The sequence below is a fragment of the Anabrus simplex genome, chromosome X (assembly GCF_040414725.1).
Source record: "Anabrus simplex isolate iqAnaSimp1 chromosome X, ASM4041472v1, whole genome shotgun sequence".
Taxonomy (NCBI): domain Eukaryota; kingdom Metazoa; phylum Arthropoda; class Insecta; order Orthoptera; family Tettigoniidae; genus Anabrus; species Anabrus simplex.
This window is the reverse complement of record NC_090279.1, coordinates 89004394-89017573: the sequence shown is the minus strand read 5'-3', so window position 1 is coordinate 89017573 and position 13180 is coordinate 89004394.

The following is a 13180-nucleotide window of genomic DNA, read 5'->3' as shown; positions in this document are numbered from 1 at the left end:
CAGTGAAATTTAGAGGAATTTTAAGTAAGTTAATTTGCGATATTTCATGAGCACAGACGTACAATCAGTTATGTATACAAATTGAAAAGTTTTGGTCAACTTGTAATTTATAAACGTCAATAATGGTAATAAAAATTATTTATTTGGCGTATGGCTACATAACTAAAATCAATTAATATTTACAATAATGATTTCATACTAATAAAAACAATAATTGATTCTATCACGCTAGTATGTTGAAGACAGGGTAGAGTTCGATTTTAATCTATCTCAGCAGTATAACTATGGTATTTAGTATTAGAGGTTGCCTCAAGGCATTTCCTGGCAAGCTGGTTAATGATAAAGTTCACATCAAATGTTTGGCCATCGTCTAGTTGATTTATCCAACAATAGGCAACAAATTTAGTCCCTAGAAAAACTTCATGAAACTGCATCTAAAATGAATCCAAATCTCATAATAGAAAACCCGATACACGGAAGTATCTACTCGGACAAACAAAACCGTGTAACTCAGTTTGGCGAAATTCCTCACGAAAATAATTTCTAATACTTGGGGAAATTCTCCAGCAATCCACATTAAATCATGAAGAAAACAGAAAAAGTTTTCTATAGTACAAGTAGGTCATAGTATCACATGGAAAAGGTACAAAAATAAATATCCTGGAACGCTAAATTAATATATTATAACACGTAATTAGGTCTGAAGTATCACACATGTCAGAAACATTGATCAGACTGGAGAAAGATCACTATCTAAAATTAACGAAAAACTAAAAGGAAATATCCTGACGGACATGTTTGGCCAAGTATGCATAGTAGGGTGTGGATGAGTAGGAGGTCTTCGGAATTATACCAACATATTGAGAAAATATCGGATACAATTGGAAAAAGGCGATTGAAATTTGATGACCATATTCAAAGAATGGTTGATGAATGACAAACTAAAAAGAAATTTAAGTATTCCTCCTCGCTAAAAGGCAAGAATAATTGGATTATCTACAAGAATAGGACTTCGAGAAATCAGCATTCCAGATTCAAGTACATGGGACAAAGCGAAGCATTATGATAAAAAGCCAGGATGAAAACAAAGGGATGGACCGCTCTCCGGTATACACCTTGAGGTGTGACGAGGAGGCGCCGTTGTGGCTGAAGAACTTATTACTTCTCTACTGTGTGCGACCGCATGTGCCTGGCTACATCTCCAGAATTTGAGATGGTCCTATTCGTTCAGTAGTTAGTGTGACTTGAAACAAAACCACAGTATTAAATTACGTGCGGCTTCATCCCGGCGAGACGTGACGCTCGTGCACCGACAGCGTGGTGCTGCGAGCGAAGATTTGCCACAAAACACGGCACAGGTCATCTCTCGAGTGTGGTTCAGATGTGCAGCGTTAAATTACATGAATCTCTAAACATTTTATCATATTACTGAGAAGACGTGTGCTTTTACACCAGTGTGTGTTCGGATCTGAACTGCTAAATTGATTTTCTGGCTGAAGATATGCCACAGATATTTCACGGTATAGCTTCTCGCCAGTAAGCGTTTTGGAAGTGCGATTCTTCCGTTGATGTGCTTACTACAGATACTGCTTTGGTGTAGCTATTCTCTCGTGTGAGTTAGTATGTGACGTACCAGTTGGGATTTTCTGCTCAATGATTTGCCACAGAAATTGGAATCGAACGACACCTCGCCAGTATGAGTCCGCATGTGACGTGACAAGGCGGATTGCACACGGAATGACTTGCTACAGATATAGCATGCGTAAGTTATCTCACCAGTGTGAGTTCGCATATGACAAACCAGGCGGGATTTAGTGATGAATGGCGTGCCACATATATTGCATTTGTGCGGCGACTCGCTGGTGAGTGTCCGTATGTGACGTGCCAAGTGTGATCTACTGCCGAAAGCCTTACGACATACAATGCAACAAAATGGCTTCTCGCACGTGTAGGATCTCATGTGACCCGTTACTCGGGATTTCGTGGTGAATAATATCCCATGTGAGCCCGCAGATGATATTTAGAACGACTTGCTCGCTGAAGGATTTGCCTCTCGTTCCTGTGAGTCCGCATATGTTGCGTGAGTCCACCTCGTTGCGTGGAGAGCTTACCACAGATATCGCCGGTGTGAATCCGAATATGACGAGCAACGCAGGATTTCGTGCTGAAGGATTCGCCGCAGACCTTGTACTAGTGTAGCTTTTTTCCCGTATGACTCACCATGTGACATGTTAGCTGTACTTTTTGTACGAAGGATTTTCCACACACATTGCATTCTTTCGGCCTGTGGTCTGCGTGTGTTTTGATGTGACGTGCTAAATGGCATTTTGTACTGAATAACTTGCCACACGCATTACTGAGCAGTGTCTTGTCTCTCGTATGAGTCTGTATGTGATATGTTAGCCCAATTTCCTGACTGAAAGATTTTCCACAAATATTACCTAAATATGGCCTCTCGCCAGTATAAGTCCACATATGTACCGTAAGTCCACTTTTATGGATGAATTGCTTCCCACACATAGTGCAACAGAGTAGCTTCTCAGCCGTGTGAATCAGCATGTGATAACCTAGGTGAGAATTACTGCTGAAGGATTTGTAACAGATATCACATCGGTATGGCTCGTCACTCGTGTGGGATCACATTTGAGCGACTACGCTTTCATTGGTTGAAGGATTTACAACATAGATGGCAGCAGTTTGGTTTGTCATCCATGTGAGTCTGTAGGTGAAGTGCTAAGTAGGATTTTCTACCGAATGACTTCTAGCATATATTGCAACAGGTAGGCTTCCCGCTTATGTGTGTCTGCATGTGAGAGTCTAGGAAGGATTTCGTGATGAACGACTTACCACATACAATGCACCCATGTAGCCTTTGGGCTATGAGAGCCTGAATTTGTCGTGAAAGGTGTCATCTATTGCTGAATGTCTTGCCACAAAATTTGCTCCTAAAACAGGTTGCTCCACCATCCGGAGGTTGATGATCTGCATAGCTCATCCCGGCTCTTGATCTATATAGACAAATTAAAACCATGTGACGAATAGTTTAACAGCCAACTCAACCAGAACTCTCATACAAAGGAAATGCTACTGTACATGCCACTCACTAGTATCCCACGCAGAGAATATCATTACACATGAACACCACATTTCTCTCACTTGTTACGAAGATGTGTTGCGTCTTTTCTCTCGAATTACGATATCACGCGGAAGTAAGTTGTGACGATGTGGGAATGTACAAATTCATAGACAACCTCACTTAAAGAAATCAATGATAAGAAAAGGTATACTCTAAAAAGAGTATAACAAGCCTTTTAATTCGGCACACATTTATAAACTGAAATCCGTGTATGTCCGTTCTCCTACATAATGACGGCATTAGCTTAGAAGCTTTGATGTTGTTCAAGTGCTCTGCACTTTGTGGCAGTCAAGTAATAATTTTTGTAACAGCCCTTGTTGTTGAGGGTGTTTGGGAGAATCTCTCTGGTGTAGATATTAATAAAGTTGAGAACATTTTTTGCCGACAGTCAGTAAGATCTGCTGAAGCAGGGCTAATCTTCTATGAATGTCACTTACTGTCACGCAAAACATACTTATTGAATTTTTACATTGTTATCACATCAATGTAGCAGTCTATACTTCAGAGTCTGGTCATTTCTAATTACTTAAATCTGATGTGCAATCAAACAGAGCCAACCCACATATCGGACGGTAGGATTATACAAGGAAGTTCATACTTACTACCATGTCATTAACAGAGTCCATATACAAAATGGAAACCACTCATCCTGATGAAATGCTGTGAAAGATGAAATATGACAAGCACATGACAGCTCTTCCCCTAACACTGATGCTTTCTTTTCTCCTCCAGATACTGTTGTCATAGACATTATGCAGTCAACAATGAATATGGCTTTGGTAGTGTTTCATTACTATGTTCTGATATCCTGAATTTGAAACCAAATTCAAGCTATCGTGTCTGAATATTCTTACAAGTGTTCCTTTAACACTACGGCTAGAAGGAACATGAAAATTAAGGCTTGAGCCAAAACTCGTGAAGACAAGACGTTGAATTGCACCATAGTGGATATTGCTCCTATGTAAAGGAAGGTATGGGATTCTTTTTATTTCAAAAGATCGCGGACAACGTGAATATTTTAGTGTCTTGATGACATAGTTGGATAGCATCTAAGTCTAAGCCTGTCTTCCCACCGCATATTCTATGAAAGAAGAGCGAGAAAAAATTTCTTGGTTAAAGGTCAGATCCGTTTACAACATGCACATGGGAAAAGTCGATCACGCATGCCAAAGCATATCGTAAAAAGAACTGGTACTTCTCAACTCATGGTGGATGCACTGAATTCTCATGGGCCAGTCGAATTCATAACTTCGTCACAAGCAAAGTAATGGGATGCTCGACCACGTGTTGTTACTGCACTCTTAGGAGAAAATAAGTGGACAAATAAAAGGGGGACATTGATTCCAGATACGACATGCTAGACCTCATGATTATCGCACAGGATATTGATGTTGATACCACTAGGCAACAAGGCACAAACAATATGACACCGGATTTTATGTCATACGTCCAGTGGCATATCACGCCAAGTAAAGGGTGCAAAAGAAAGGCCATTCTTCTTTACGTGATAATGCATTTTTGTGGCAAGTGATTTATAAGGTTAACAATTAGTTTTTCAGTAAAATGGTATTTAATTTTGCATTAATAAATATTCTCCACGAATCACCTATATTGCTGGAACATGTGGCACGTCGCAGGAGATGGACACGGGTTGCCTACTTGCCTGCCGGCATAATTGAACAAAATATGATAGCTCTCGCGGACGAAACACGCATAAAGTCTTTAATGGCGATTTTGGAGGAGATGGAGACATTCGGTACGGAGCAGATGGCAGAAGAGTTACTCTACCTTTCTGGAAGTTATTGCAGAAAGGAGCATAGCGTTTCAACTCTAGAGGAGGGGCTGCACACGGTGTCTGTTCCCCATGTCCGGAACGGCGTAACTACCTGCTGTCATGAGCTCTAAAATGCTTCAAGACACGCCAGCCGTAAAATAATACTGTCACATGTTTACAGAAATATGTCTCATGGAATCGGAACCAAGGTTCGGGCGTCCTCTGGAAGGTACGCGCTTTGGCAGGGCCCAGTCAGCAAGCGAGTACCACCATCCTGTAACCCATCACTGAACTATGTCTGAATGAATTAGCAAATTAGCCACAGCACATGAGAGAAGGCATATAGGCATCTGTGAGGTGCAAAAAAAGGATTGAGGGGAGAAAAGTCATGCGAAGCGGGGTGCGATTACTAACTGATGTACAATGGAAGCCAAAGAACAACTAATGGTTTTGGCAAGGAAACCAAAAATCCCTTCTGAGCACTACCTGACTAGAACACTGCTTACTATATTATCGTGGCCGGTTTCTCTGAATGCACGTGTCGGACGGAGAAAAGAAGCACACACAGCCCATGGCCTTCATGGATATGTTCAGAAGAAAGATGACTGCCAACAATTTCCCGATTATGCAGAAACTGATCATCGCGAACACACGGTACAAAGAGCGTGATATTCACCTAGTCACGTACTACAATCGCTCCCATCCAACGCACATTGACTACATCCTTGTCAGACGAAGGAATCTCAAAGATGTTCTAGAGACAACAGTTGTTCCTTACGAAACCGTTGCGATGCAACATCGACCAGTTACCTGTAAGATGCGGATAGTCACCAAGAGCTCAATACTTCGCAGGAAATGGACCAAATTGGATCAAACGGTGACGCCTGAAGGAGGAGGCCAACACTGTTGCAAACGTTACAGTGCCACAAGTCACCATATTAGAAGCGAGCTGGACTAAACCGAAAGGCGCCGCACGCTCCATTCCTTGAACAACTAAGTCAGGGCGACGACAATGAAGGATTAACAATGACACGTGGTTTCGGAATGACGATGTTATGTATGCAATACGGTTGAAGAAACAGCCGTAAAACTAGTTTCTTGCTCGTTGGAATGCCTACAAAGCAGCCAGTAGTAAAGTGAAGAAGGTTGTCGCGGTAACAAAAGCAAAGCGGTAAGCAGGTCTATATATGAAACTTGACATGCGCTAAAACGAGCGGAATATTTAACGGCTAGTCAAATCGGGGCATCGAAACACGGAACGTTCTACATCATCAATTAGGAAACAGACGGTTTTCTACTCGACTGGCGGGAAGCGCGAGTACACTGGCTTAACTACTTTGACAAAATTTCAATCTTGGAATATCCGTACTTACCAATCCCAATCACCGCCGCTGTTGAAGGTCCAATATAGGAAATTGACGTCACCCAAGTCCAGGCTATGTTGAAAGAAATGACACCAGGGAAAGCCATCTGTCCTGATTATCTTCCGGCAGAGTTTTGTTTCTCTCAATGGGTGGATGCAGCAGTGTGGCTAAAGCAAGCTTTTCAACCAGATCATCAAAGAAGGTTAAGAACCAACAAACTGACGACGGAGTATCCATTCAAAAATAAGAGAAGTCCTGCCGATTTTTCTAATTACCGTCCGATCATACTTCTCAGCCACGCAGTAACACATTTCGAACAAATCATCGACAAAAGAATTAGCGATTTAAACGAACACACAACAAGCCAAGCTGGTTTTGTGTAAAATTGTGGCGCAACAGGAGCAACACACGCTGCAAGGCTGTTACATGAGAGGTATTTCGAAAAGAATAAGAGGCTTCATCATGACTTTCTGGACCCTGATAAGGACTTCCATCCGGTACATAATAACCTAATCAGTCAGCGCTACAAGAGCATGGCATTACAGAGCACCTTGTTGAGAGGGAATAATTGATCTATGTAGAACCGAGGAGTTATGCTGAAGCTGTCGCAAGAGCGTCTGATGACGTCCGCGAAACTGTACAATTCTACCAAGGCCCTTCCGTATCACCACTGCTGTTCATTCTTTTGACGGACACCATTACGTAAGACCTGCACATTCCAATACCATGGACACATCTGTATGCAAATGGTGCAGAGAATAAGCGCCAAACGGAAGATCGGAACAATCCACTAGCGCAATACGTCCCGCGTCTCAACAAAAAGGATAGAGAATATATGACATTACATCGCCGAGAAGTTGGAAGCATGCATGATGACGGTGAAAATATAGTACGAGAAGAGAAATTTAAGTATCTTGGTTCCAAAATCTCTGATGATGGCCGACTTACTGATGAAGTCAACTTAAGGATAAGCAAACCCTGGCTGAAGTTGAGAATGACAACGGGCGCCCTTGCGACCGTCGGATGAAGGACCACCTGAAATCTAATATCTACTGAACTGTTATCCGTCCTGTCGTTTTCTATGGCAACGATTGCTGGCCAGCTAAAGAGGAGGTAAACGCCAACTAAGCATCATGGATACGAAGACGCTTAGGTGAACGGCTGACATAACTAGACTAGATCACATTTCAAATGATGTTATTAGAAAACGTTCCAGCATTGCACCGATAAAGAAGAAAATTTAGGAAAGGCGTGTGCGCTGGTTTGGGTATATTTGCGTGCAGAGGACGATATATTGAGAAATTAAGCGTATATACAGAAAGAAGGTGAAAAGAGGCGCAAGGGACAAACAAGACAGCATAAGACGAATGACCTGAAAGCTGTGAGACTACATAGAAACATGGCCCGTGACCGAACTAACTGGAGACTCACACCAGGCAGGACTAATTTTAAAAGAACAGAATAACAAGAAGCAGGTTGATGAATGATCTGTTATAGAAATGGGATACAATGGATATTTTGCACATCCTAACATTTAACTTACTATGTTCAAATTTTCTCCCTTAAAGCCTATGTCTAATATCTATGTTCTTTTTTCCATTAAATAGTGTTTGAATGACAGAGCACTCTGGATTACGTGTTTAAGGTATTCATAAACGTTTGAAATGGCGTACTTAGACAGAATTTTCACTTTTTCATTTTTGTTTCCTGATGAAAGATTTATTATTCTACTTTAAGAAAATGTATAGTACTTACATCTTTCGTGCATAAATATGCTCAGAAAATTGATATAAAGGGAACAGTGCACCCGTGTCTCGGTCTAAGATGGGTGTGGCTTCGCTGCACGGAGAATTTCATGGTTCCTTTCGATTTAATTAAAGTTTGGTGCTCGTTGTTACAGAATAGCTCTCCATAGATGGCTCCACATGCGTATTCTTTGTATGCAGCAATAATACTATTTGGTATTGAGGGCTTCCATGGTTTCCATAACTGAGTGTTTTAGTGAAAATATTGTCATGTTGCCTGTTTGCCTGTGTGCCTTTGGATGTATATTCGTTGTTGAGATAATGTCCAGAAACTGTATTGGATGTAAGAAGCATTCAAATGATTATATGCATTCCCCATTCTATTTAGGTTGGAAAGCTGGATCATGCTACAGTCTTTGCCAAAAATTACAGTGAGTCTTCGACTAATATAGATCAGTAAAAATATTTTCTCGCTCAGGTGAGCGTAGAGGTCTGGAGTATGTAGATTTCTATGGGGATGGGGATTCCAAAAGTTACAAGGTAGTGCGTGATTCCAATCCATACAATGGTAAAGAAGTCAATAAACTGGAATGTGTGGGCCACTATAAAAAGCATTTAGGAACAGCTCTTAGAAAATTTGTACAACATAACAAACCATGTGTGGTAGAGGTAAATCAACTGGAACACTGAGAGACAAGTGTCAGAATTATTTTAGAAATGCTTTGCGTTCCAACTACAGTTTCATAAAAGATATGACAAATGCTCTATGGGCAACATTGTATCATTTGACTGACCATAAAGTGCCTCCCCACCACAGGTGCCCTATAGGAACAGACAGCTGGTGTTTATACCAACGAGCCACAGCTGGCAAACTACTTGAAAATTATAGGCATAAAGCAGGAATACCACTGGAAGTCTTAATGCAATGGTAAGGTAAGGGTTATTCTGCCTAAAGGCAGGTTCGAACCTCCGCAGAGTTGTTCCTGAGCCGGAGTTTACATGCAGAAGGGTGGCCAGTTCCTTTCTGCTCCTCCATTCTCTTACCCGCACCAACAGCGTGTGACACCCCATCCAACTCCAGACCACGCCCAATGTTGCATAACTTCGGAGATCTCACAGGATCTGGTGCTTCAAAACGGCTACGGCTGTTGGCACATGCAATGAAGCCTGTGTATGAAAGGCTCTGTAATCCAAAAATGTTATTCGAATCTTTTCATGGTTTGACTCAAAATACCAATGAGTCATGCAACGGTACGGTATGGAAGAGGTGTAGAAAAGATACATATTTGGGGCTATCCACTCTCAAACTGGGTGTCATGGATGCAGTCTTACACTTTAATTGTGGAAACAAGGTTCAAATAGAGGTTTTAGGAAGAATTAAGTTTGTGCCTTATATGTACTCAGCATCAGGAGTGTCACAAGCTGATGAGGCATGTGTACGCATAAGTCAGCCTCAGAGCACTTCTGAACAAAGACAGCGAAGAAGGTACCTCAGGGAAAGAAGAAAACTGAAATAGGACAAGAAACTTGAAGGGGAAGGTCGCACCTATGCAGCGGGAGAATTCTAATACTTTCAGGTAAAAAGAAAGAGGTCTAATCATAATACAACCCTTTAAATTTACTCAAATCTAAAAACTATGTTTTCTTTTCAGGTTCGAACAATAATGAATCGAGTTCTAAATCGGATATCTACCTCTAAAAGGTCTCAAATTGATGATAATTAATTTAGAAATATCTTGTACTAGAACTGAGAAAAAAAATATCCCCGTTCAAAAACTGAGAACGAAGAAATGAAAATTATTTTGGAAATTTTGAATTTTTGAAAGAAGGTGTTAAAATTCTTTGTGAAATGGTGATAAACTAATATATTTAGTAGGAGACATCAAGAACACTAACGATGATAGTTCGGCGAAAGAAACATTAAAATAAATGCATTTTTGTAGTTGCTAGATAGTCTCAAAAAAGTGCCATTTTTGTTAACAAAACATTCTTGGACAGCCCTTAAATGATAAAGTGGGCAATCCTATAGTCTTCATTTACCTTCCTGTTAACTACTAACACGATTTTAAAATTTTTGTGTAAAATTATGGATTTTGTAATGAAGCGAACATGGATACCGCGGACAAACAAGACAGCATAGAACAAATGAACTGAAAGCTGTGAGACTACATAGAAACATGGCCCTTGACTGAACTAACTGGAGGCAATGAATCACAACACCAAGCAGGACTAATATTAAAAGAGCAGAATAACAAGAAGCAGGTTGATGAATAATCTGTTATAGAAATGGGATACAATGGATATTTTGCACATCCTAACATATAACTTACTATGTTCAAATTTTCTCCCTTAAAGCCTATGTCTACTATCTATGCCTTATTTCCACAAAATAGTGTTTGAATGGCAGAACACCTCTGGATTACGTGTTTAAGTTACTCCTATAAACGCATTATAAAGAATAATATATAACTCAACAAAATAAAAAAAATCAGGAGTATCTGTTTTTATCGGGAGTGACAGTTTGAATATCCGGTGAAATTGTACGAGTAACAACAAGAGGGAAGACCTTCAGTGTATTCTAGCCTGATTGGAATTTTGCAATTCATATTTCTGCTGACATCCGTCATAGATAGCAGACGATCATAATAATTTATTTTCACCGTAATCACGTCTATAAATATGAAGACTATGGAGGAGAGACAAAAAGAAGTCGGCTCAGGGCCTTGTGACACTCGACATCTACAAGTGAAAGGACACCGCATCACTACATGTTTAGTTCAGAACTATGTGTCTACACAAACTTAAGTTAGCCTCATCACTAATTATTTATTTCAGGGTGATGTGTTGTTCCAAAAATGGAAGGAAATCTCATCAGTAATTGTAAGCTCATAAACATATGCCTTTCCACATGTCAGGAATTAGGAAATTTTATGAACCTTAAAACCTGTTCACATGTAATTCAGTACCAAACTGACAAGGCAAAAAGTCATTAAAGTTGCTGCTTGATATTTGCAGAATGCTGAAATGAGTCAGGATAACATAGCACATGAGGTGAGACATAAAACAGAGTGGTATGCAGTAGATAAGATCCGGTGAACTGAATCATTCAGAGCCTTATATACCAAGGAAAAAGCATACTCACAAAATGCTTGTCGCTTTGCTGGTTCGTGACTGTATCTGCACAAGATATGTTTAGGAAGAAGAAAGCTATTTAAACTCCATCCAAGAACAGAAATGTGCATTTTGCATGTGAAAAGTATTCATAAGGAACATTTTTATTGGTGGCCATAATATATGATTATTCTCTAACAGCCTATTGTGTCCAGTCACATAAAAATTACAAAGAAACAGCAGAATTTCCTCCTCAAAGAGTTGTATTTTGGGCGATCTTCAGTTGTGTGCATGGTTCTACTCTGACTAATGAAAGCATGTAAGCTGGTACTGGGTAGTTCTGAGGACTGATATGAATATTTTTTGCTACTGGTTGCAAATGTACAGTAAGAAGAAATCAATGCGTCATATAACATTCAAGAAGACTCTAACCACCCACAAAATAAAATAAACCTTTCAGAATTCATAGTTTCCATCACTAATCTGGTCTGAAGTCAAATCATAGGCTATGACTAGCCATTGCATGACCTGCCGATACAGGGGCTCAGTTAAGATTACCAATCCGAGATTATACCATCATCTCCCAGGTATTATCAAAGATCGTTGCGCACAGTAACGAACAAAGGTGTGACAGCACAAAATTAATTAGCATATAGTCGAAAGGCACACCTACAGTTCAAACTAACTACTGCATTAAATGTTTGAAAACAGGATGTACACTTGTGCTACTTTTTAACCTCAGTGATAAAAATTACAATTTTGAAATAATATTATATCATTGCATTATTATTTACCTACTTTTAGGAGATAATAAATTCACTTACTTGAAGTATTCTGAATTCTTTAGGCAACCTGCACAAATTTATAGTTCACTTGTAGCTGTCCATTTTATTAATTCATACTAACTGTGTAAATGTGTTTGCAATCAACATTCTACAAGCACTTGACTGACAATGAGCACTAAAATGAAAAGTGGGAATTGGCAACAATTGACCACAACACTGGAAAAAACATAAATTAAATGCCACAAATTTCCTTTGCTTACAAAAATGTGGACGTTTTATTTGAAAACTATGATACCTAAGATGTAGCACAACTGACCTCAACGTTTCATTTCTACTACAACTTATCTCTTAATTAACACACAAGAGAACAGAAAAGATCATTAGAAAAGAATCTATCCAAATAAATACTTGAAAATGGCATCTTTGAGTTATAACACTAATGAACTCAGGCGTCATTATATTGATTAATGAACCTAATTATGTTGGTTTAAAATTATTTTACTGTTTACAATGTACATAAAACTTAACAGCTTCAAATTTGTATATTTAGCTTATAATCTACAAAATGGCTATTTCTGTGTGTCACTGTTAGTACTGTACCAGGAAAAATTTAGGATATGGGCATAAGAATCTTGTGAAGGGGGAACAGTCCTTAGGGAGCAGATACGGAGAGATTTAGATGCAGAGCGAAATAATGGATATATTTTAAAACTTAATTTATTCACCTGGAGAATTTGATGAATAAGTTCCCTATTATTTCTGACTCGTAGCATTAAACCAAATTAAAATATTGTCAGAGCAAGTTCATGTCGCCTGGCTAATTGAAACACAATAAATATTTATGATTGTCCATCTTTTAACATGAAACGATTATCTTTCGTTGAAAATCAATAAGTTCTTTCCTGATAAAGATCATAAAGTTCTTCAAGTATTGGTTCAAATGACAAAAACTGAAAATGAATGTAACACCCATACACGTGTAAAATGAATTTCCCTACACCACTTTCAATATTTTAACACTTCAAAATTTGGCAAATTTTATCTTCTTCTAAAGTTCGGTGCTATAGTCTATTTTATAACTGTCACTCAACATTTATAAAATTTAATGTGAAATCCAACGAGCGAAATAGTTTGTTGAATTATGAATGAAATCACTGATTCTACAGTTCAACTTGTAATATAGTCTGTTTAAATCTCAAGTTTGTTAACAGTGGCACTCATGTCACCAGAAACATCAAAATATCAAACTGAACATGTAGAGAAAT